General features: G+C 44.8%; 1 long non-coding RNA gene and 2 other non-coding genes across 3 annotated transcripts in view; 2 read left to right on the top strand and 1 right to left on the bottom strand.

The window, feature by feature from the left end:
* Positions 1 to 363: 363 nt before the first annotated feature.
* Positions 364 to 24,697, bottom strand: part of LOC144670355 (uncharacterized) — an 85,217-nt gene continuing 60,883 nt past the window's right edge. The window contains exons 2-3 of the long non-coding RNA XR_013573865.1: positions 2,686 to 2,852; positions 364 to 449 (exon numbers count right to left, since the gene is read on the bottom strand). This is a non-coding gene — a long non-coding RNA (uncharacterized LOC144670355). The remainder of the gene's footprint in view (positions 450 to 2,685; positions 2,853 to 24,697) is intronic.
* Positions 13,215 to 13,287, top strand: trnag-ucc (transfer RNA glycine (anticodon UCC)). The gene has a single exon. It is a non-coding gene; the product is annotated as a tRNA-Gly (tRNA).
* On the top strand, positions 16,740 to 16,810 carry trnag-ucc (transfer RNA glycine (anticodon UCC)). The gene has a single exon. It is a non-coding gene; the product is annotated as a tRNA-Gly (tRNA).

Genomic DNA, 24,697 nt, shown 5'->3' on the forward strand with positions numbered 1-24,697 from the left:
TCATCCTGTACCTGTCAGTTTTACATTACAGATATGTACTATTCTGTACATGTTTTTGGCCCCAATAATATATTGTGGGTTTTGATCCCTATTTCCCTGTCTCTGGGATGTGGTTGTAAATGTAAATATTACTCAGTACTTGATTTGTGAAAGTGTGCTTTTTTATTTTCCCTGCCTGTTCCTCACATTTGAGTGTGGATCTTACCATGTACCTCTCAGTTATTGGAATGTGAGAAAGGGTAATTATACTTTATCTTTAATCTATGCCAAGTAAGTTTGCTCTTTTTTTTCTGTCAGTCTGATCATCATTCAGTGATGGTTAGTTTATGATAAATATGTTCAAGGTACATTGTATAACCAGTTACAATATTACTGTGGCTTCAAAAACAGATCAGAGCCTGTCTGCACCTCGTGATTGACATCCTAGTCCCCCAAAGCCTTTCCACGACCTAAAAATCACAAGTCTGGTCAGAGATGGAATATTCTGCACTGGCTTGGATAAGTGCCCCTCCAACAACACGAAAGAATCTTGAAAACATCCATAAAGCTGTGGGTTTGACTTTCTCGCCATTCACCAGCTTAAGCATTTACTCCCTCAACCACTGGTGAACAGTGTGTATCATCTATGAGACACACTGCAACAACTTGGTTAAGTAGAGTGCAGGACTCAGTCTGTAACTCTCAATCCATTGTGCAGAATGAGATAAACGGTGTGTGTCTCAGTCTTGGGTGCTTTATATGAAAGAAATTTGAATTGCGTGTTTGGCTGCCTATGGTCAGTGTGAATGTGTGAGGTGAACTGTGCACCTGTCAGAACAGAACATGATTTTGTGATTCATGGACTATGTCAGTCTCCACTTCTGTATGTTAATATGGGGCCAATTCTGCCCCTGCCAGTGTCTGGAAGTGAACGTGAGTTTGACCTTGGTTCTGCAATCATCAGTCTTTGAGTGTCTGATTCATACTGTATATATCAGTCTCTGGTGCTGTCTTTATATGTTGTTTTTCTTTTGCACCTGTCAGTCTGTGGTGCTGTGTGGTACTGCAGGGTTAATTCTATTAATGTCATGTTCTGATACTGTGTGTGTGTGGAATACATTGTGTATCATCATTGCTCTTATTAATTGAGAAAGTGTGTTTCCTTCTGTGCTTTCACTATTCTGTGTACTGTGATCATGTTGCATTAGTTCTATATTGCCACATCTTGTATAGTATGTGAATGTGTGTTTTTCATCTCTGTATCACTCAGTCTCTGTTACTGCTTGCAAGAGTGCAATTGATTCGACCTGGTACTATCTGTGAGATTGAGATTCTATCTGAATCTGTCAACATCTGGAACTAAATGTGAGGTTGAAGTTGATACTGATCCTGTCAAACATTTTGAGTGAGGTTATTTTTGTGTGCTAACTTGCAGCAATATTTTGTGACTGTTGGATTGACTCTATGTTTTTCAAACTTTTTTCTCATGTTTTTGTGCATGCCTGTGGTTTGATTTCTACATTTCAATTGCTGGTACCCTGTATGAAGTTGGATTAATTCAGTACTTTTCAGCTTGTGGAACATTATGTGAGTGTGGACATGCTTCGAATGTGAGTGTGGATTAACTCAGTTTTCATTAGCACCTTGATGACAGTGATTATGATTTATTCAAGCTCTCTCTGTCTATACTATTACCTGTGAATGTGCGACTCTATTTGTGTTTTTCAGTGCCTGGTGCAGTGCATGAGTTCAAGATTAACTTGCACCTGTCAGTATTTGGTACTTAATGTCATTGTGAGATTTTTCCTGTATTTTCTAATCTCCATTACTCCATGTTCATGAGATTATTTTTGTATCCTTCAGTTTCAGGTATTATAAATGACCGTGGTATTTATTATATAGATTTCATCCTGGTTATTTCTATGACCATGGGCCACATTCTGGATCATTCAGCCTCTGGTATAGCAGGTAGATGTAAGAATAATTCTGTCGTTGTCATTCTCTGACATGTTTTGGTATTCCTTTATTTTCATCAATCTCTTGGGACTAGGTGAATGTGGGATTAATTTTACCTCTTTGATTCTCTGGTTATCAGTGTGTGTAGGATTCATTCCGTATCTATGTGTCTCTGGTGCTGTATGTAAGTGTGAGATAATTCTGCCCCTGAACTACACTGGTATCATGTTGGAAACTATTTGTTTAACACACTCTTAATGTATCAATGTATGTTTACCTTGACATTTAATGTATTACATGGAATTGATGTATTTTATAGCCAGAGGTTACATTCAGTAGTTGTGTGGGAGTTGCGAAATGGTATTCAATGTGTAGCTCTGTGAAAACAATTGTGAATAGTAACATACACGTCAATTGGGTACATATCCTGGTATCTAATTCCTGCAGTTTGTAGTGAAGGAATTGCTGTTGAATCGTCTTAATCATGGTGAGATTTTTTTGGATTGGTATGCAATATGTAGCCCTGAATAATTTCACATTATTTATTATGTTACAATCAGTTAGTTGTTGTCATTTCTAGCGAAGAGTTTTTATTTAATTTGTGACCAAGGTGACACAGTGTATTTAAATCTGCCGCTGGGCGTTTATTTTTTTTAATCCTGTGGTTGATGTTAGCTGGGTTGGACGGGAATGAAAAAAAATCAGCTTTGTCTGCTGTGTTGAATCTGGGATTGAAAAGTTGTCTCTTACCTTGGGAACAGTGTAGGACTGAACACTCATTTTCTTTGTGAGAGTGGATCTAATGAGCTGTCAGTACCTTGTGCATTGTGAGTGATGCTGTACCTGCTTTGTGTTGGAACTGGCTGGTTGACATTTCCCTTATGTCAAGGAATAATCTGGTTCCTCCACATATTTGTCTGCAAAAAAAAAATAACTCATTTAACAGAAGAATAGACTAAATAAAAGATACAAAAGTTATCAATGTAACCTTTCAAATAACAGTCATTAGGAACCATCGGAAAAGGAAAACCTTCAAACAATGTCTGACTCCACTGCAGTAAGACACCAATCTGCTTCTGCTGACCGGGTGTTTTGAGCGATTTTACAACAATTTTGTGACGTTCAGAAACAGCCCAATCCATGCACTGTTCCCTGAGTTGAGCTGCCCGCTGGAGCTTTTGCTCGGGTCATGTTTCTAATTCCCGCTCCCATTTGAACTAAGTATCCAACCGCAAACAATCAGCCGCTGTTTTAAATGTGTCCTTCACACGTCACACCTGATACCTGCAATAGATTTTGTTTGTACAACTGTTCTAATCGTTTTTGTGCAGTTATTTTTTCCACTGTTCATTGTTCAATAACAACAAACAGTGGGAGACGGGAACTAAACGAGGAACCTTGACTGCGGTTTGGGGAGAGAGAACAGCAATGATCTTCAATAGCGAGTTCTTGCCATTCTGTCTCCCTGGCCCTGTTCAGACACTGGCTGAGAATTGTCTCTCCCTTCCCCCCGCTCACTCCATGTTCCGGGGCCAGATCCTGTCCCACTGGGTCGATTGCAAACAGACCTCGACTCCCCCGAACGTGCCCGGCAGTCACTCCCAATCTCTGAGCACCTCTGCAGACGCTGGGATGGTGATGGCTAAAGTGAGTGGCCGAGAAAGCGGGTGGTCCCCATGTCTCTCTAGGGCTTGTTTTCTCCCGATTCCACATCCAGCTGTGAGGGGGCGTGGGGAGGGGCGGGGGCGGGGCTGAAATGCCTCGCGGTGTCTGGAACATGCTCCGTCGGCGTCACGAGCCAGCGGTTGCTGTGCTGCTTCCTCCCCATTTCCATAACGTGTGGTTGTTGAGAGCGAGTTACTGGATCTGTGCTCATCTTGGCTGTTCTAAACCACAGTGAGTCGAGCCTAAACTGGCAATTGGTCCCGAGGGGCCGATCATCAGTTGCTGGCATTTGATGCGGTTTTCATCGGAATTCGACTGGCCGAGAACAGCCTTTGAGCCTGAGGTCTGCCAACCAGCTAAAAAAGGGGAGGCTCTCTCTCCGACAGGGACAGTCAGCGATTTTCCGCCCACCTCGGAACTTCGCACCGCTGTCAGGAGGCCAAGGGACAAGATACCCCGACCCTTCCGAACGGTGAAGAGAAAGTCAATTCCCATCTATCAAGAGCCCGGCATCCCTCAAGGGCGGTCCGGCGGGCGGAAGCTGGTGTCCCTTCCTGATCCTGGAGACTGTTCAGCAGCGGAATCGCCGGTGAAGAGGACAAGGAGTCGCTTCGCGGGAACTAGAAACTGTTCCCCGTCTGTCCGACCCACAAAGGGTTGGGTAAGGACTTAGGGAAGCGGCCTCCTCCCAGGTGTGTGAGTAGGTATCATATGTGACATTGACATTGTGTTTGTTCTTGTTGTTCATTGAGCGCTGTTGTGTGTTTAGCGAATAACATATCACGTTCAAATTATGACATGAGTGTGTTCGTACAAGATCAGGTCCTGGTCCTCCACATAACTCTCCCATCTGGCTCTGCTCCATCCTGGAGGTCGTTTCTCACGTCGACGAGCGACGTAAAGACTCGGATTAGACACTCGGGTGAGCGTTTCAAATCGCACTGAGTGATAATGAGTTAATATCTCTCTCACACACACAGAGCAACATCTGGAGATACAGAATGAGGAGATTCAGAAACTCGTTTACAATACCAGAGACTGACAAATACAGAATGAATGACACATTCATTCACAGCACCGGAAGCTGACAGAACAAATCACTTGTACACACAGTTCCACTGACAGACTCGGAAAGTGACCCAAACCTCATACAGTACCGGAAAATGCAAGGTACAGACTGAAATGGCACAGATATATTGTACCAGCGAATGACAGATACAGAGTGACTTCAACACTCACATTACCAGAAGCGGACAGAAAGAGCAAAATCCTTCCACACGTCCAGTTCCACTGACAGATTAAGAATGTGACCCAGCTGTCTCAGAGTCAGAAAATAAAATATATAGATGAAAAATAACACAGATGCACTGTACCAGAGAATTAGCGATACAAAATAAATCCAACACTCACCAACAGTTCCACTGACAACGTATCGACACTGCCATAGAATAGGGAAGACTGACAGGTTCAGAATGTCTCTCACACGCTCACACAGCACCAGTGAGTGATAGATACAGGATGCATCCCACATTCACAAGCTGGACCAGATAAGGGCAGAGAAGAATATATCGCAGTCACGCATACAAAAGGCTGATGGTTTTATCACAACCTTATTACCCCAGCTGGGTACACCAGAATTCAATAAAATGTCATCTCCGCTCTTAGCATTCCTAAATCCCTCCTCCCAGATCCAATAAAATGTGAACAATTCTTGTCTGCCATGTCACCCAATGATTTCTAAACTTCGTCCTACCGGAGTGTGCTGACATCTACTGGTCATAAGCGAAGACTGCAACAGACGGGAAGAAATTCTGATGATCAATTTTGCAGAAGCAGGTCAATGCGAGGAATTGGTGGTGGGATCTGATAGGGTAGACAGAGAGATGTCAGTAGGAAATCCAATAAAGAAGTCGGTTTTAACTTATTTTCCCGTGTAGTCGGTATAATTTGGAAGTGTTTATCTTAAGGAGCATTTCAGACGAATAGCAGAAACATTTTTAAGGGAAATCTCGATAAGTATAGGAGGGGGAATGGATTTCAGGGATAAGCAGGTATTGTAACGTGAAGCAGTCTGACTGGCGGATCTTGCAGAGAAATGTGCCAATTAGACCAAATAGCTGCTTTATATGAGGTGCCTTCTGGGTAGAATGAATGCAGGTTTGCTAAGTATTTTCAGAGACAGACAGGTAAAATCGCACATGCACAGACAGTAACAAAGACTGACAGAGAAAATCACACAGTCTCAAACAGTAACAGAGACTGACTGACAGATACAATCACACACTCACAGGCTGTAACAGACACTGACAGATGCAATCACAATCACAGGCAGTGGTAGAGACTGAGAGTTGCAGTCAAACACTCACAGGCAGTAGGAGAGACTGACAAATACAATCACACACTCACGGACAGCAACAGAGAGTGACAGGTGCAACCACACTCTCACACACTTTAACAGAGAATGATAGATACAATCACACACTCACCGACAGTACCAATACAGACAGATAAAAATCACACAATCACAGTCAGTAACAGAGGCTCGAAAATTCAATCACAAACTCACAGACGGTAACAGACTGACAGACACAATCACGCACTTCCAGACAGTAAAATAGACTGACAGACTCAGAACAAATCCCACATTCAAAGAAAGAATCAGAGACGTCCAGCAGCTGCTGTATCTTGTAGCTGTACTGACAGATACATAATGTATCCCATACTCAAACCAGAGACTGACATTTACAACATGAGCCTAAAATTCACATTCAGCATTAGACCAAGATTCACAGAATGATACAATCCATCACACATAGCACCTGAGGCTGACAAACATGGAACTGATCCCACACTCGCATGCAATAGCACATATAGAATGCACATTGAAACCTGCATCCACGTACCGTACCAGAAATGAGAGATGCAGTTTCAGAATCACTCCCAAATCCACATCGAAGACAAGAAGCCAACAGGCACAAAATGATTCTCACATTCACAAAGAGTACCATGAACTGATAAATAATTAAACTCAACATCTCACACTGTATCAGAGACTGACAGAGGATGGATTCAACATTCACATCTAACACCAGAGACTGATAGTAAAATCATGATACACCACAGTCCCCTGTCTCTCACACACACAGGCACAGACACACACACACAAACACACACACACACACATACATACGTGCGCGCATACAATGCCACTAACAGGTAGGTAACGATTCTCACATGCACAAGTTGTACCAAAGGCTGATAGACAAAGTAATGATTTCCCCACTCAATTACAATATCAGGGTTTGATAAATGCGGATTGAGTTTTACCGGCACACAGAGTTCCACAGACTGAAATTCACTGAATGATTACACACTATGTCTTCAAACTCACGGGAATACAATACGACTCTGGGAGACTGGCATGGACATGGCGGGATGAATGGCCTCCTCCTGATTTATAACCATTCGATGATTCTATGATTCTAACCTGTCCCCATAATTTAAGACTGTTGTCCCATTCACATTCTGGTGAAGTTGCGCTGCAGTCACTGCACAAAAGTCATGAATGTGATTTTTGAAATTTTCGGTTGATGCCCGGCCTCAGCAAGTTTTTGTGGGAGAGACTTCCAGATTCCCATTACTCTTCTTTGAAGATGTGCATCTCGTCATTACTCCCGAACAATTCCCCCGTGGTTTGGACACTCCCCACTAGACGAAGTAGCTCCTCTCTAACTACCCGATTAATTCATTTAATCATGGTGAATATCAATCAGAGGAAGTCTTAATCTTCGAATTCAAGCTATTACAAGACAAGTCTGTGCAATCTGACCTCATCAATTGCATTGGAGTAGCACATTAGTGATTCCAGAACTACCTTAGGCTAAAGGCTCACAAATACAAAGAAGCCAACAACACTTTGTCTGCGGGTCCCGCTGACGTCATCACTCTTCGGCTGGAACGTGAAGTTGGCACCGGCCCCTTCCCTAGGCGCATGCGCGCTACCGCTGACGTTATCGACGTGCGTCCTTTGAAATCTCACCATTCACTTGCTGGCCCGTCACCCCGCCGCCTCACCAATCGCCGCTGGGCTCCGTAATCATTGTGACATCTTTACTTTTTGGACAAATCAGGATTTCTCCTGTGTTTTAGCCAAATAAATCGAACGACCCTATTTCCCTTTCACTGAGCTGTAGGTAATATTGCTTTCCCTGCTTGTGTGTGTTTAATTTCATTAACACAACCGGCAGCGACACCAAACACAGCCAAGCATCAATGGAAACACCGATAAGGAAAGCACAGTTCACTAACAGTCCATCGCCTTACCCTCTCGGAAACACCACAGACGCCATGACACTATGGAAACATTACGATGCAGAAATAGGCCATTCAGCCTGTCATGTCTGTGCCGCCAAAAAAAAGAGCTAGCCGCTGATTTTAATCGGACTTTCCTGTGCCTGCTCCGTAGCTTTGCAGGTGACAGCGCTTCAGGCGCAGATTCAAGTGCCTTTCCAATGAGTTGGTCGTTTCAGCCTCAACCACCGATTTAGGCGGTGAATTCCAGACACCCGCCACCCTCTGCATGAAAAAGATGTTCCTCGTGTCCCCTCTAATCCTTCTGCCAATCACCTCAAAACTATGCCCCCAGGTAATTGACCCCTGAGCTAGGGAAGACAAGTCTTTACTGTCTAGCCGATCTAGGTCCCTCATAATCTTTTTGCACCTCAATTAGGTCACCCCTCAACCTCCTCTGTTCTAAGCAAAACAACCCTAGAATATCCAACCTTTCCTCACAGTTGCAATTTTCAAGCCCTTGTAGCATTCTTTTAAATATTCTCTGCACTCCCTCCAGAGCATTTGTGTCCTTCCTGTAATGTGATGACCAGAACTGTGCACAAAATTCCAGCTGTGGCCTAACCAGCGTTTTATAGATTTCCAGCATTATATCCCTGTTTTTGTATTCAATATTTCGTTCAATAAAGGAAAACATTCCGTTACCACCTTGTCCACCTGTCTTGCCTCCTTCAGGGAAATGTGGACATGCACTCCAACGTGTCTCAGTCCCTCAACCTGTCTCAATATCCTCCAGTTTATTGAGTGTTCCCTTTTTTGTCTGCCCTCCCCAAATGCATTACCTCAAACTTTCTGGGATTGAATTCCATTTGCCAAATTTCTGAGCACTCAAGCAAACCATGTATGGCATCTTTCAAATCACATTCTGACTTCTTTGCAGCCTTGGTCCAAAAATGGAGAAACAGCTGAACTCAAGCTGTGAGGTGCAAGTGTTCACTAATGTTCAGAGAAGCATTTGACCTAGTGCGGGCATACATTCCAAAAGATTTCCAGCAGGAACAGTAATTCGCTTTTATTTGATACACTATGGGTGACAATGAAAAGATTCCTTGACGGCATTTTGCAGTACAGGTGGCTCGTTGGACTAGGGGCATGATTCTCGCTTTGGGATTTTCATTGAATTAATGTACAAGTCGTCCCGGGTTTAATTCCCGGGCGAGCCCGTCGTAATGCCGGAACCTTTTTCGCACTTGAGGTGGTTTCACTATTTGAAATACAAACGTTGGGCCACCCCTCAGCCTCGTTATTACAAGAGAATAAAGATCCAAATTGTCAATCCTTTCGTCCTTGTATACCACGCATTGCATTGTTTTTCTCTTAATTTTCTCTTAATTATTCTTATTTTGTGGGATGTGGGCGTCAATTGCACGGCCAGAACTTCTGGCCCTCCCTAATCTCCCTCGAACTGGATGGCTTGCTCAGTGATTTCCGAGGGCAGATAAGAGTCAACCATATTCCCATGTGCATGGAGTCACATGTAAACCAGACCAGGTCAGGACGGCAGAATGTTTCCTCTTAAGTGCATTGATGAACCAGATGGTTTTGTTACAATCGACGATAATTTCATGGCCGTCATTACAGAGACCAGCTTTCAATTCAAGAATCATGAAATAATTGAATTTAAATTCCACGAGCTGCCACGGTGGGATTTGAACACTTGCCCCCAGAGATGAGCCTGGGCCTCTGAATTCCGAGACCAGTGACATCATCTTTCATCCCTGGAAACAACAACTGAACATTCAGCGAATCATTCAGCCGCTTGATGAGGAAATTGCAATTCCCTCCGCAGCATTTTATTAAACTGATTGATGCAAAACCTTTTGTTCCATTGGAAATATCAATATTTTATCGACATTAATCAGATATTGTGGATTTCTTAGTAACGAAACACAATCCATAGATGAGTGAGGGATGAATGCACAAAGTAACAAGGAAATACATTCTGAGAAAGAGCTCCCCATTGTTTGGAAGAAAAAGCAGAACATGCAGCTGACGAGTGGGAACCTGGTTTATTGGACGTTCCACCAGATTTCTGTATAAAGCAACGGGACAGGACACGAAACTGCTATCTTCTGATTACATCATAATGTACATTGAAGTCAGACGCCTGATCCATTTGGACCAGGCTACCATTCCTTCCTGCCGGATAATGCCTTATCCATAAAAACTGTGCAGCGTTTATGTCTCTTCGATTTTTGAATGATCCACTGATTCCCAGACCCTTGGCCTCGGGATCTCAGATTGATTTTGGATCATGAAGTCAGTTCCAATTGTCCGCACCTCTCCTTAAAATGTCGCTGCAATTTTTTGTCCTCTCTAAATCTTTGCTCCTTGACCTTCACTCAATCGCTGCTTAATTCCTGAAATAAAAACACAGAACATCCCCTTCATCCAAACCACTTCGAAAGGAATTCCTTCTTCCCTGTTTAAAAAGAAATTCCACCGAAGGTTCGGAGATGTTGAGGCGATCGTGTCAGAGTGAGGAACTGTTTCCGATGATTGGCAATCCAGGTACTGGGGCGGGGGGTGGGGCGGGGTGGAGGTGGAGTTTGGTGGGTGGGAGAGGTGGGGGGTAGGGGGTTAGAGGATGGGAGAGGTTGGGTGGGGGGTAGGAGCTGGCGGCACTGGGGGCAGTAAAACATTCAGAGCGTTCCGTAGGTGAAATTCGAAACCAACTCTATAAACAAACGGGGATGAGAATTTCAGAGCTCCCATACGGAAACAACACTTCAATTTTAAATATCACTTTGGTAGATTTCAATTCACCAAATATATTAGACAAAAGGGAGAAAGGTGGTTATTTCTATACATCAGGAACTTGCTGTTTGAAATATTACTGAAGACGCTGAGTTATGCATTCACTGTAATCGAACTCAGTTTTCATTGATGATAAATAAGAACCGAATCAGCAATCCTCCCATCATGCTGAAATTAATTTATTTCTGCAACTACAAGATGACTGCAAACTGAAAATAATGTGACTCCGATACTTTCTGTTCATAGCAACAGGCGCTGCAACACTTCCTGTCCCAATGATACAGACAATTAGACACTTGCTGCCCAACAAATGATTTCAGTCCTGTGAAAGCGTTTGTGAGATTGTGAAATGTCTGGAAGAGGAAAGACCGGCGGTAAAGCTCGCTCCAAGGCCAAGTCTCGCTCCCACCGCGCTGGACTGCAGTTCCCGGTGGGCCGTGTTCACAGGCTCCTGAGAAAGGGCGACTATGCTGTGCGTGTGGGTGCCGGAGCCCCGGACTATCTGGCGGCTGTGCTCGAGAATCTGACGGCTGAAATCCTCGAGCTGGCCGGTAACGCGGCCCGGGACAACAAGAAGACACGAATCGTCCCCAGACACCTGCAGCTGGCCGTCCGCAACGATGAGGAGCTCAACAAGCTCCTGGGAGGAGTGACCATCGCTCAGGGCGGGGTGCTGCCTAATATCCAGGCCGTGCTGCTGCCCAAGAAAACCAGCGCCCCTGCGGGCTCGAAGACCAAGTGAAGAGGCCATTCATTAATCTAATAACGCAAAGGCTCTTTTCAGAGCCTCTCACAGAGTGGGTGAAAGGGCTGTTCACTGTGTGAACTCATTTCATTCTGGCTCTGAAGAAGCGTCATGCCCATTCGAAGAGATAATTCCCTCTCTCCACACAGGTGCTAACAGACCTGATGAAATTTTCCACCATTTTCATTAAAAATTCTAGCTTCGCTGCAAAAGACACCAGTATAAAACCTGAGAAAAGTCTCATTTTGGCTCTACATGCCTTTCAACCCGGTTTCAATTCGGAATCTTTACCTGATCTGTTTATAACAGGTGGGTAGAAAGCTCCTACTGATGGGCGAAATCACCGTGACTACCGACAGTTCCGGGTCTCCCACAGAAACATCATGAACTGTATGGGTTTTATTCATGTGACGGTTTAATAGATATTGAAGAGAAAATGGAGTGAGTCGTTCTTCCACTATATTGGAGTGGGAGAGTGGGGTCTGGGGAGGTAATACACCGCTCCAATCTCCACTTAAAACACCAACAACCTTAATAAATGAACTAGTGACAGAAAGAGAATGAAATGATGCTAAAGTTGCTTTTCATTCAGTTACAGTTTGAGATTTCACTCTCCCGTTCCCAGGTCAGTGCTCTTAATGTGACGTTTTGGGTGGCTCTTAAAAGAGCCTTTGTTGTGTGTTTGGTAGAAAGGGTCGAGTTGTTCAGCCGCCGAAACCATAGAGAGTGCGGCCCTGGCGTTTCAGAGCGTACAGCACATCCATGGTAGTGACCGTCTTGCGCTTGGCGTGTTCAGTGTAGGTGACCGCATCCCTGATCACATTCTCCAGGAAAACCTTCAGCGCCCCGCGTGTCTCCTCATAGATCAAACCCGAGAGCCGCTTGACACCGCCAAGGCGAGCCAGGATTGCTGGTTTGGTGATGCCCTGGATATTATCACGAAGCACTTTGCGGTGCCGCTTTGCTCCGCCTTTACCCTGTCCTTTGCCTCCTTTCCCTCTGCCAGACATGATGAACCTTCACTCAGATCGCTGCAGAATATGAGAGACGAGCTGCTTCAAGTTCCTCTTTTTAATAGTCCGCCCCGACCTGACTGAGAACAGGACAGAGAGTGAGAGGCGGGGCGGGGAGGAGACTGAGTGACAGACAGAACAGAGTCTGTGATCATCCAGCTCCGCCTCCTGCCTGTTCGAAATGATGTGTTTTTGAATTCTGGGCACCATTAGTGAACAGGGCGCTCGAAACAAATTTTACTCAATGGAACATCTTGTTTATCTATCGTTAGAAACCCGGATCTTTTAAATCCAGACCAGTCAACAATGGTATTGAATTAGTGACAGCAAATCAATTATTTTAAGGGAGGTGTTGGTGTAGTTATTTCAGAGAGAACTTCATCATCCCTTCCAAAATAAGTTGCATTTTTTTATTGTTCGGAACTTTGTGGATATCTACATGGAGCCGTTGTAGTTGGTCGCTATCCTTGTCTATTTCACGGCCCGTTACCCGGGCAGCAACAGACCTTTTCCTGTCTCGATGTGCCCACAGAAACAGTGGGAGAGAATTTATTGTGGACTGGTGCCGTCTGCTGGCTGCACGTGAGACGTGCAAAGAAGTAACTTCTTTGGGGACATTTTAAATGTGTGTGAAACAACATAAACATGGTGAGAATTATTGCAAAACAGTTTATCAATCAGACACAAGATGCCAAAGATTTAGTGTGTTTCGCGGTACTATAAATGCTGACTGTAATTTGAAGAAGTGTGCGATGGTGGTATAGTGGTGAGCATAGCTGCCTTCCAAGCAGTTGACCCGGGTTCGATTCTCTGGCCATCGCAGTAGTGATTTATTTTCAGCCTTACCCGTGGTCAGACCACAATTCTCTACACTGGTTAAAATACGCGTTGGGATTCTTACAGTCCCACGCTCTGTAAGATTGGTCTTATCGGCCACTTTGTGAATCGGGTCCCAGCCATTTGTTCACCGTGCAAGCTTGATGCTGAAATCGGGCTCATCAAAGGCATCCTGCACTGATCAGATCATTTCGCGCTGTGTATCACACAAGCTCATGACCGGGCCTAAGACGGTCACTTTCCACCCTGAAGTATATTCTCTATCAGTATAAATTGTTGTCTTCCCCTTACATTGGTTTTCTTGCGAGTGTCCTGTTGAGGGCAGAAGGAAAAGCTTTGACATGTCTCTTTTTTCAGCCACACTCAAATACATTGGCGCTAATGTTCAATTTGTAAACCTGTTTCAGCTCTGCCAGTTTGGCTCAATCTACGGTTCATTTTCTTTTTGATCTTGGAAAAACTCAGCAGGTCTGACAGCATCTGCGGAGGGGAATACAGTTGACGTTTCAAGTCCGTATGACTCTTCATCAGATCGCTCTGTATTCCCCTCCGCAGATGCTGTCAGAGCTGCTGAGTTTATCCAGGTATTTTTATTTTTTGCTAGATTTCCAGCATCCGCGGTCTTTTGTTTTGTTTTTCTTTTGCTGTTTTTAGCTTGGTGAAATAAGCTGCTCTCTGATTGGTTACAAAAGCCACCCAATGCGATTCCGAACACCTTGACCATTCAGAAGTCGGCCGACTGCATTCCCCAGAAGTTTGGGGAAGGGTGTGTGCGGGAGGAATTCTTCATTCGTGGTGTAAGTGTGTGTAAGATTGTAGAAAGACCGGCGGTAGAGCCCAGGACAAAGCCAAAGCCAAGTCTCGCTCCTCCCGGGCTGGACTGCAGTTCCCGGTGGGCCGTGTTCACAGGCTCCTGAGAAAGGGCAACTATGCCTTGCGTCTGTGTGCCGGAGCCCGGGTCTATCTGGCTGCTGTACTCGAGTATCTGACGGCTGAAATCCTCGAGCTGGACGGTAACGCGGCCCGGGACAACAAGAAGACCCGCATCATCTCCAGACACCTGCAGCTGGCCGTCCGCAACGACGAGGAGCTCAACAAGCTGCTGGGAGGGGTGACCATCGCTCAGGGCGGGGTGCTGCCTAATATCCAGGCCGTGCTGCTGCCCAAGAAAACCAGCGCCGCTGCGGGCTCGAAGACCAAGTGAAGCGACCATTCTTTAATCTAATAACCCAAAGGCTCTTTTCAGAGCCTCTCACAGAGTCTGTGAAAGGGCTGCTCACTGTGTGAACTCATTTCATTCTGGCTCTGAAGAAGCGTCATGCCCATTCGAAGAGATAATTCCCTCTCTCCATACAGGTGCTGCCAGACCTGAAGAAATTTTCCAGCATTTTCATTAAAAAATACTAGCTTCGCTGCAAAAGACACCAGTATAAAACCTGAGAAAAGTCTCATTTTGGCTCTACATGCCTTTCAACCCGGTTTCAATTCGGAATCTTTACCTGATCTGTTTATAACAGGCGGGTAGAAAGCTCCTACTGATGGGCGAAATCACCATGACTACCGACAGTTCCGGGTCTCCCACAGAAACATCATGAACTGTATGGGTTTTATTCATGTCACGGTTTAATAGATATTGAAGAGAAAATGGAGTGAGTCGTCCTTCCAATATATTGGAGTGGGAGAGTGGGGTCTGGGGAGGTAATACACCGCTCCACTCCCCACTTAAAACATCAACAACCTTAATAAATGAACTAGTGACAGAAAGAGAACGAAATGATGCTAAAGTTGCTTTTCATTCAGTTACAGTTTGAGATTTCTCGCTCCCGTTTCCAGGTCAGTGCTCTTAATGTGACGTTTTGGGTGGCTCTGAAAAGAGCCTTTGTTGTTTGTTCGGTAGAAAGGGTCGAGTTGTTCAGCCGCCGAAACCATAGAGAGTGCGGCCCTGGCGTTTCGGAGCGTACACTACATCCATGGTAGTGACCGTCTTGCGCTTGGCCTGTTCAGCGTAGGTGACCGCATCCCTGATCACATTCTCCAGGAAAACCTTCAGCGCCCCGCGAGTCTCCTCATAGATCAAACCCGAGAGCCGCTTGACACGGCCAAGGCGAGCCAGGCGGCGGATTGCTGGTTTGGTGATGCCCTGGATATTATCACGAAGCACTTTGCGGTGCCGCTTTGCTCCGTCTTTACCCAGTCCTTTGCCTCCTTTCGCTCTTCCAAACATGATGATTCTTCACTTAGATCGCTGCAGACTATGAGAGACGAGCTGCTTCACGTTCCTCTTTTAAATAGCCCGCCCGGACCTGACTGAGGACGGGACAGAGAGTGAGAGGCGGGGCGGGGAGGAGACTGAGTGACAGACAGAACAGAGTCTGAGATCATCCAGCTCCGCCTTCTGCCTGTTCGAACTGATTTGTTTTCGAATTCTGGGCACCATTAGTGAACAGGGCGCTCGAAACAAATCTTACTCAATGGAACATCTTGTTTATCTGTAGTTAGAAACCCGCATCTTTTAAATCCAGACCTGTCAGCAATATCCCCGCCTCATTCCAGTCGCTTCTACAACCAGACAAACAGTCTGCTTCCATTTCTCGGACGTCTTCTATTCCGTTAACACACAACTCCCCTCCCAGAAGCATTGAGACTTTTACAAACCCCTTTTCCAGCTGAATTGGAGAATATAATATTTTTGGGTTTGAGTTGTGACGCGGGGTTTGGCCAAGGTTGAGTTGGAGAGATTTGTAATCTGCAAGGCAGTCAAGAGGTGTGAGGATCAGGCAGAGAAGGAGAACGAAGGTCACAAACACACCAGCCTCTAAACCAGTTAGTCTGCAGGTATCACAAATTAATGGGACTAAGAACAAGATAAAATCGGATCACGGGCCTGTAATTTAGTTTATTGAGCGGGAATTCGAAAAGTTTTGCAAAGATTGAACCGGTCAGTGAAAGTGTCTGTCTAAGAACTGGAAATGAATACCGGCTGAAATTTAAACGGTTGGTATTGAATTAGTGACAGCAAATCAATTATTTTAAGGGAAGTATTGGTGTAGTTATTTCAGAGAGAACTTCATCATCCCTTCCAGGATAAGTTGCATTTTTTTATTGTTCTGATCTTTGTGGATATCTACATGGAGCCGTTGTAGTTGGTCACTATCTTTGTCTGTTTCACGGCCCGTTCCCCGGGCAGCAACAGACCTTTTCCTGTCTCGATGTGTCCACAGAAACAGTGGGAGAGAATTTATGTGGACTGGTGCCGTCTGCTGGCTGCACGTGAGACGTGCAAAGAGGTAACTTCTTTGGGGACATTTTAAATGTGTGTGAAACAACATAAACATGGTGAGAATTATTGCAAAACAGTTTATCAATCAGACACAAGATGCCAAAGATATGGTGTGTTTCGCGGTACTATAAATGCTGACTGTAATTTGAAGAAGTGTGCGATGGTGGTATAGTGGTGAGCATAGCTGCCTTCCAAGCAGTTGTCCCGGGTCGATTCCCGGCCATCGCAGGAGTGATTTATTATCATCCTTATCCGTGGTCAGACCACAATTATCTTCATTAGTTAAAATACGCGTTGGGATTCTTACAGTTCCACGCTCTGTAAGATTGGTCTTATCAGCAACTTTGTTAATCGGGCCCGAGCCATTTGCTCACCGTGCAAGCTTGATGCTGAAATCGGGCTCATCAAAGGCATCCTGCAGGGTAATGGCTACCCTGATCAGATCATTTCGCGCTGTGTATCACACAAGCTCATGACCGGGCTTTCAGAAGTGGCCGACTACATTCCCCAGAAGATAGGGAAAGGGTGAGTGCGAGAGGAATTCTTCATTCGTGGTGTAAGTGTGTGTAAGATTGTAGAAAGACCGGGACAAAGCCAAAGCCAAGTCTCGCTCCTCCAGGGCTGGACTGCAGCTCCCCGCGGGCCGTGTTCACAGGCTCCTGAGAAAGGGCAGCAATGCTGAGCGTGTGGCTGCTGGAGCGCTCAGCTCTTCCGATTGTAACATTTCCGGCCGCTTTAAGGGGACAGGATCAGAAATCAGCCGTTTCTCTCTGTCCCGATGAAACCTGTATGAAGGAGTCGGTTGGTAACCTATGTTATTGCGTTTCCAGTGAGCTGAGATTGGCTCTGTTTTAAATCGCTGCTTTGTTACCGCCGGTTACAGATAAGCGATTGACAAATTTAATCTGTTCCTAAAATAGCGCCAGGATTCGGTGACGCAGAATGCAATATTACAGCTCCTAAAGCGTGAGATTAAAATTGTTGCCTGGAAATTAAGCCGTTCGGCTATTATCTTTTCCCCCCCGCTCAAATTGGCGGGCTTTTCGAATTTGAAAATATAAGCCAATCGGCACTTCCAATTCCTGTTACCTGGCTCTCCGATTGGTTGAAGATTAGGATTGAGAATGGACTGACCAATCAGTGCTAGAGCCTGTCTAAAGTCTTTCAAACCATTCACAATGATTATTTATAGAGGTTAAATTGTTGGAATCGGTATCTTCCTCTCCACCTGTATTGAGTCCTAAAATATACTTTTTTCCAACAGGCAAATAATTGACGAAACCAGAATAAACGTGGTGTTTCCTCCAGAGATTTAATACTCAGCCAAAGCTTACACACATTGTTTGCTTTAAACCTACCATATCAGTGGCTTGTTGTTCTGCTGATAATGTATGTGGAATGAATCCAAACTTATAATTAGTCCCAGAGACTGAAAGTTATATAATGAATCCCACACTCACACAGAAGCAGAGAATAATTCTCAAGCACATTTTCAGTGCCAGATGCTGAAAGATACAGACTGGTCACTGCACTCACTCACAATAGCTGAATCTGAGTGATACTAAAGAAATATGACACACCAATTGTACCACTGAGAGATTTAGAAAGAGTCCAAGCATCACATAGAGTAACAGATGCTGATGGATACAAATGGAAGACCACATACTAACACACACACTGTAAATTCTACTTTCACATACAATACCGATGATTGGGAAAACTGCAATTGAATCTCACAATGTTTTATAATACCAAAGATTGACAGATGTAAAATTAATCCCACTGACAGATACAGAATGAATCTCATGCACACAAACAGAACCAAGTAATGAAAGAAACATATGATTCCCACACTTACTTTACAATACCACAGGTACAGAGTGCCATTGACAGATCTGCATTGAACCAAATACCTCCCTTCCAATAAAATGTGAACGCTTCTTGTCTGTTCTGTCGCTCTCTGAGTGTGCTGACATCTACTGGCCAGAGCTGAGAAGTGCAACAGAGCGGAACTTATTTTATTAATTCAATGGATATGAAATTCGCTGGCTCGGCCAGCATTTATTGTCCATTCCTAAGTGACCTTGAGAAGGTGGTGGTGAGCTGCCTTCTTGGACCGCTGCAGTCTCTGTGGTGTCTCCAGGATTTTGATACAATGACATTAACTGTGTGTGTTGCAGAAACAGCTCAATATGAGGAATTAGTGATGGGATGTGATAGGGTGGACATAGAGGTGTCAACAATCAATTCAAAGAGAATTCGATATTACCTTGTTTTCCCACTGAGTCGGTAGAATTTGGAACTGGCTGTGATGTTGAGCAGTCAAGACGATTAGCACAGCTGTATTTCAGGGAAAGCAAGATAAGCATAGGAGAGGGAATAGATTTCATGGATAAACAGGTAATATTACATAAAGTAAACTGGGTTGAAGATGGTAGCAATAATGTACCAATGTGTCCAAATGGCCCAATGAAGTATATTCTTGGTAGAATGAATACTGATTTTCAAAGTACCTCAGAGACTCACGGATACATATTGAATCCCACACTCACATAGTGCACCAGAGACAGAGCAATGCAGAGTGAATCATACACTCACACACATCCCCAGAGACTGACCAATACATAATGAATCCCACACTCACATAGTGCACCAGAGACAGAGCAATGCAGAGTGAATCATACAATCACACACATCCCCAGAGACTGACCAATACATAATGAATCCCGCACTCACATAGTTTTCCTGAGAGAGCAATGCAGAATGAATGACACATCCCCAGAGGCTGACAAATACATCAGGAATCAGACACTCAAATCCTTTACCAGGGACAGTGCGATACAGAATGAATCCGGCACTTATGCACATGGAATCTTAGAATAGTTACAGCACAGAGAAAGCCCATTCAGCCCTTTGTGTCTCTGGTGGTTCTCTGCCAGAGAAACTCAACTGGTCCAGATGCCCAGCCCTAGGTCGCTCATAATCTTCTTGCACCTCAATTAGGTCACCCCTCAACCTCCACTGTCCTAAGGAAAACAACCCTTGAATATCCAACCTTTCCTCACAGCTGCAATTTTCAAGCCCTTGTAGCATTCTTTTAAATATTCTCTGCACACCCTCCAGAGCATTTGTGTCCTTCCTGTAATGTGATGACCAGAACTGTGCACAAAATTCCAACCGTGTCCTAACCAGCGTTTTATAGATTTCCAGCATTATATCCCTGTTTTTGTATTCAATACTTCGTTCAATAAAGGAAAACATTCCGTTACCACCTTGTCCCCTTGTCTTGCCACCTTCAGGGAAATGTGGACATGCACTCCAAAGTGTCTCCCTTCCACAACCTGTCTCATTATCTTCCCATTTATTGAGTGTTCCCTTTCTTTGTCTGCCCTCCCCAAATGCATTACCCCAAACTTTCTGGGATTGAATTCCATTTGACAATTTTCTGAACACACAACCAACCCATGTATGGCATCTTTTAAATCACATTCTGACCTCTTTGCAGCCTTGGTCCAAACATGGAGAAACAGCTGAACTCAAGCCATGAGGTTCAAGTGTTCACTTATGTTCAGGGATGCATTTGACCTAGTGCGGGCATCAAGGAATCCCAGCAAAACTGAAAGTTCATGGAAATGAGGAGGGAAACTCTCCACTGGTTGGAGTCGTCCCCGGGGTTTCTAAAACATTCCAAAAGATTTCCAGCAGGAACAGTAATTCGCTTTTGTTTGATACACTATGGGTGACAAGAAAAAGATCCTTTGACTGCAAGTTGTAGTACAGGTGGCTCGTTGGTCTAGTGGCATGATTCTCGCCTTGCGAATTTCATTTTATTAATGTGCGAGAGGTCCCGGGTTCAATTCCCAAACGAGCCCATCGGGCATCTTAATGCAGTAATTTTTTTTGCGCTCGAGGTGGTGGCAGTTCCGGAAATCAGGACCAGGTTTGAACACCCGGGATCTCATTGCAGAAAATGCATCACTAAAAACACGCGTGATGAAAATGAATGTCAAGATTAAAGAACGTTTCTCCGTGCCATGAGACTCTGAATTTATCCCTATGTGTCAAATAAGGCAACTCCCTCCGTGTGGATTCAGGTAGGAGGCTGATTGCACTCGGCTACAATCTTGACTGAAAGGACAAGCAGAGCAGGGAACCCCAAGGTTTCATTACAATTTACCACATTTTAATGTGTTCCGGTGCTTGCAATGAGCTGGGAGGGGTTTCCTTTTGCAACCAAATGCTTGTAAGTTCCGGTCTTCCAGCGCTGGATTTTCACACTGTGTAGAAACATGTTGGATATCAGGTTGAAGTGTTGAAGTGATTCACATCAGTTGGTTTGCAACAGTCCCTGATTTGATGTGATGGGCATTTATGTTAATGGAAGAAACTACATTTCCATCTTTACACATCTGGCCGAACATTCAGGGCCTGTACCGAAGAGGATCATTTATTTCAACAGTTCATGAATGCAAAAAGTATAGAAGGGGGTTTAGTTTGTGCCGAGCTGGCCGAGAGGTTAAGGTGATGAAATATAAAGCCATTGTTTTTTGCACGTGAGGGTTCGAATCCCACCTTGGTCGTTGTTTCATCAAATGTTTCTGCCTTGGTGCGGGGATTTTGCAGAAGGTCTGCCTGGAATCACTGATGTGATCCTCCAACCCAAGTTCTGAGGCCAGATTGCATAGAGTTTTCTTCTAAGATCTCCGTTGCGATTTTATTGTTAACAATAACTTGGGGATCCGATATCGAGTCCATTCGACTTGATATCTCTCTCTAAGAGGAGTTAGTGGAGCAGTGGAAATATCCGGGGGACTTGTGTTCATTTCCCACGATGGCTGCTAGTGGAAATTAAACTCAATAATAAAAATTTGCAATTAAACGCTAATCACAGTGATGGTTCACTGATGTCTTCCCTGGCCAGGACATATGAGTTTGATTCCTAACTGCCCGCTGAGAAATCAACGGAGTTCAAGTACAATTTGGAATGTGTAACAAAGACTGGCCTTGCGAGCGACGCTCACATCCCATGAAATATTGTTTTCACTTTTTGAAATACAAGCGTTAGGCCACCCCTCAGCCTTGTTATTAGGAGAGAATAAAGATCCAAACTGTCAATCCTTTAGTCCTTGTATACCACGCATTGCATTTTCTTGTTATTTATTCTTCTTCTGTGGGCTGTGGGCGTCAATTGCACGGCCAGAACTTCCTGCCCTTCCCTAATCTCCCTCGAACTGGATGGCTTGCTCAGTAATTTCCGAGGGCAGATAAGAGTCAACCATATTCCCATGTGCATGGAGTCACATGTAAGCCAGACCAGGTCAGGACGGCAGAATGTTTCCTCTTAAGTGCATTGATGAACCAGATGGTTTTTTTTAGTACAATCGACGATAGTTTCATGGCCGTCATTACAGAGACAAGCTTTCAATTCAAGAATCATGAAATAATTGAATTTAAATTCCCCGAACTGCCACGGTGGGATTTGAACACTTGCCCCTAGAGATGAGCCTGGGCCTCTGGATTCCGAGACCAGTGACATCATCTTTCATCCCTGGAAACAACAACTGAACATTCAGCGAATCATTCAGCCGCTTGATGAGGAAATTGGAATTCCTTCCGCAGCATTTTATTAAACTGATTGATTTAAAGCCTTTTGTTCCATTGGAAATATCAATATTTTCTCGACATTAATCAGATATTGTGGATTTCTTAGTAACGGAACACAATCCAAAGATGAGTGAGGGATGAATGCACAAAGTAACAAGGAAATACATTCTGAGAAAGAGCTCCCCATTGTTTGGAAGAAAAAGCAGAACTTGCAGCTGACGAGTGGGAACCTGGTTTATTGGACGTTCCACCAGATTTCTGTATAAAGCAACGGGACAGGACACGAAACTGCTATCTTCTGATTACATCATAATGTACATTGAAGTCAGACGCCTGATCCATTCGGACCAGGCTACCATTCCTTCCAGCCGGATAATGCCGTGTCCATAAAAACTGTGCTGCATTTATGTCTCTTGGATTTTTGAATGATCCACTGATTCCCAGACCCTTGGCCTCGGGATCTCAGATTGATTTTGGATCATGAAGTCAGTTCCTATTGTCCGCACCTCTCCTCAAAATGTCCCTGCAATTTTTTTGTCCTCTCTAAATCTTGGCCCGTTGACCTTCACTCAATCGCTGCTAAATTCCTGAAATAAAAAAATCCTACCTTCTCCAGAACAAAAACATATTCATTCTCCTAAATAAGTCCCATCAGTGACTTAGGGCGATAGTTGATAACACTTGGGGTCTCGTCCGAGATTTGAATACGACACCTCTCGCAGAATATCTCAATAAGAATGGCTAAGCGAGAATCATACCCATCCCACAGCCTCTTCATCTTCTTCTTCTTCTTAGGCAGTAACTCGTCACTGAGAATGGCTTTTTTTCCACGCCGACGTTGCGGATTCTGAGGAGCCTAAAAAGTCCAATGCTGGCTCCGCACACTCTGCCACAGGTTGGGGCAGGTAGTGTTTGAGGAGGCGGGTGGGTGGGATGCTCGGATTTTGCTCCGCTCCTTCCGCTGTTTGCGCTTGGCCTCCACCTGGGCCTGTCGGAGACGTTCCAAATGGTTGGCACCTTCGCGGATGTTTCTTCTCCAGTTTGGGCGCCTCGAGCAAGAGATTCCCACAAATCGGTGGGGATGTTGCATTTTATCAGGGAGGCTTTGAGGACGTCCCTGAAACGTTTCCTCTGCCCTCCTGGTAACCGCTTGCCGTGACGAAGCGGGCATCTAGTTCCATTCACATCCAAAGCCAGTCAACTATCCTTTCACACCGCGAGAGTAACACAGGAAATGTAAGAATTACACATGGGCGGTGAAACAGAGTTCGTGTTGTAGGTAAGTGACTTTTCACCTGAACTGGAGAGGAAAATATTTTGTGATAGGGGTTAAGCCAGTGAAAGGGAAGCGGGAAAAAAGCAAAAACGACGCCCTGGAAAATCTTGGAAATTGGGAGAGATAAAATCACAACAGAGTTTGTGCTGCTTGGCCAGAGAGAGGGAAACATCAGCTCCGAGAGTTAAACAGCACAGAATGAGGGCACTCGGCTCCGTATGTGGAGCAATAAAGAGAAAAAAAGATGTAACTGGTGGAGGTTTTAAATCGCGGATTGATGAACAACTGCCGAGGCTCAAACCCACATTTGCGAACAGAAGGGAATCAGAATGTTGGCAGTTTTTACAGAGCGATATTGTTGAGCTGAATGTTCACACTGGAAGGCTGTAAAGTTCCTCATTAAAGGATGAGCCGCTGCTCCTCGAGAGAACCTTGAGCTTCATCGGAACATTGCAGGAGTCCGAGAACCGAGTGATCAGGGTGAGAGCCAGGTCGCCAGTCATTTCGTTTCACCAGCTTGACTGTGTGGATGAGTTGGTTGGACTTTCTGTTAACTTACCGCACATTCTTGGCTATCAGTTCTGTCGCCGGAAAAAGCCACATCAACACTTTCTGCCAAAAGTCCCAACCATCCCAACCCTGACTGCCCTGAGAAACTGCCACTTAGACATGTGATGACCAGCTGTTGAAGCGAGCGCTGCCTAACATCCCTGACCGTTAATTCCCCCTGAGCTGCTTTACTAAATGTACTAAAATTACGAATTTAAAGTGACTTTCTGCAACTCCTATAATACAGCAAAAATATGGTCAATAATGTCAAGATGTAACCCTCCCGCCGCACCCACCAACATCGGCCCCCACAACACGCCTCTCCCCTCACAGCATCCCTCCAAACACCATCAGCCCCGCCCCCCACTCCCCCCGCAACCCCCTCCCCACCCCGCCCCAACGCCACCCCTAGTTATTTCAGACTGAATATGTTTTCAAACAAGATTACAACTCCATGTGGAAATCAGGCTGTGAGAATTTTGACCCGATTGGGCTCTGTACAAAGTGGGTCACATGGTTTTTATGGCTCTGACAAAAAACATGCCTGGAAGACTGAGTTTTAAAAAGTGGGCTTGATTTGACTTTGAGAAGAGAAGCATCAACTGCTTGGGCAGGAAGACAGTAGCCTTTTTGCACTCCAGAGCCAGTCCACAGCCGGAAGTTAATATTAACTGCTCCTGAGATGC

Source organism: Cetorhinus maximus, chromosome 31 (genome assembly GCF_964194155.1).
Source record: "Cetorhinus maximus chromosome 31, sCetMax3.hap1.1, whole genome shotgun sequence".
In the NCBI taxonomy this organism is placed as follows: Eukaryota; Metazoa; Chordata; class Chondrichthyes; order Lamniformes; family Cetorhinidae; genus Cetorhinus; species Cetorhinus maximus.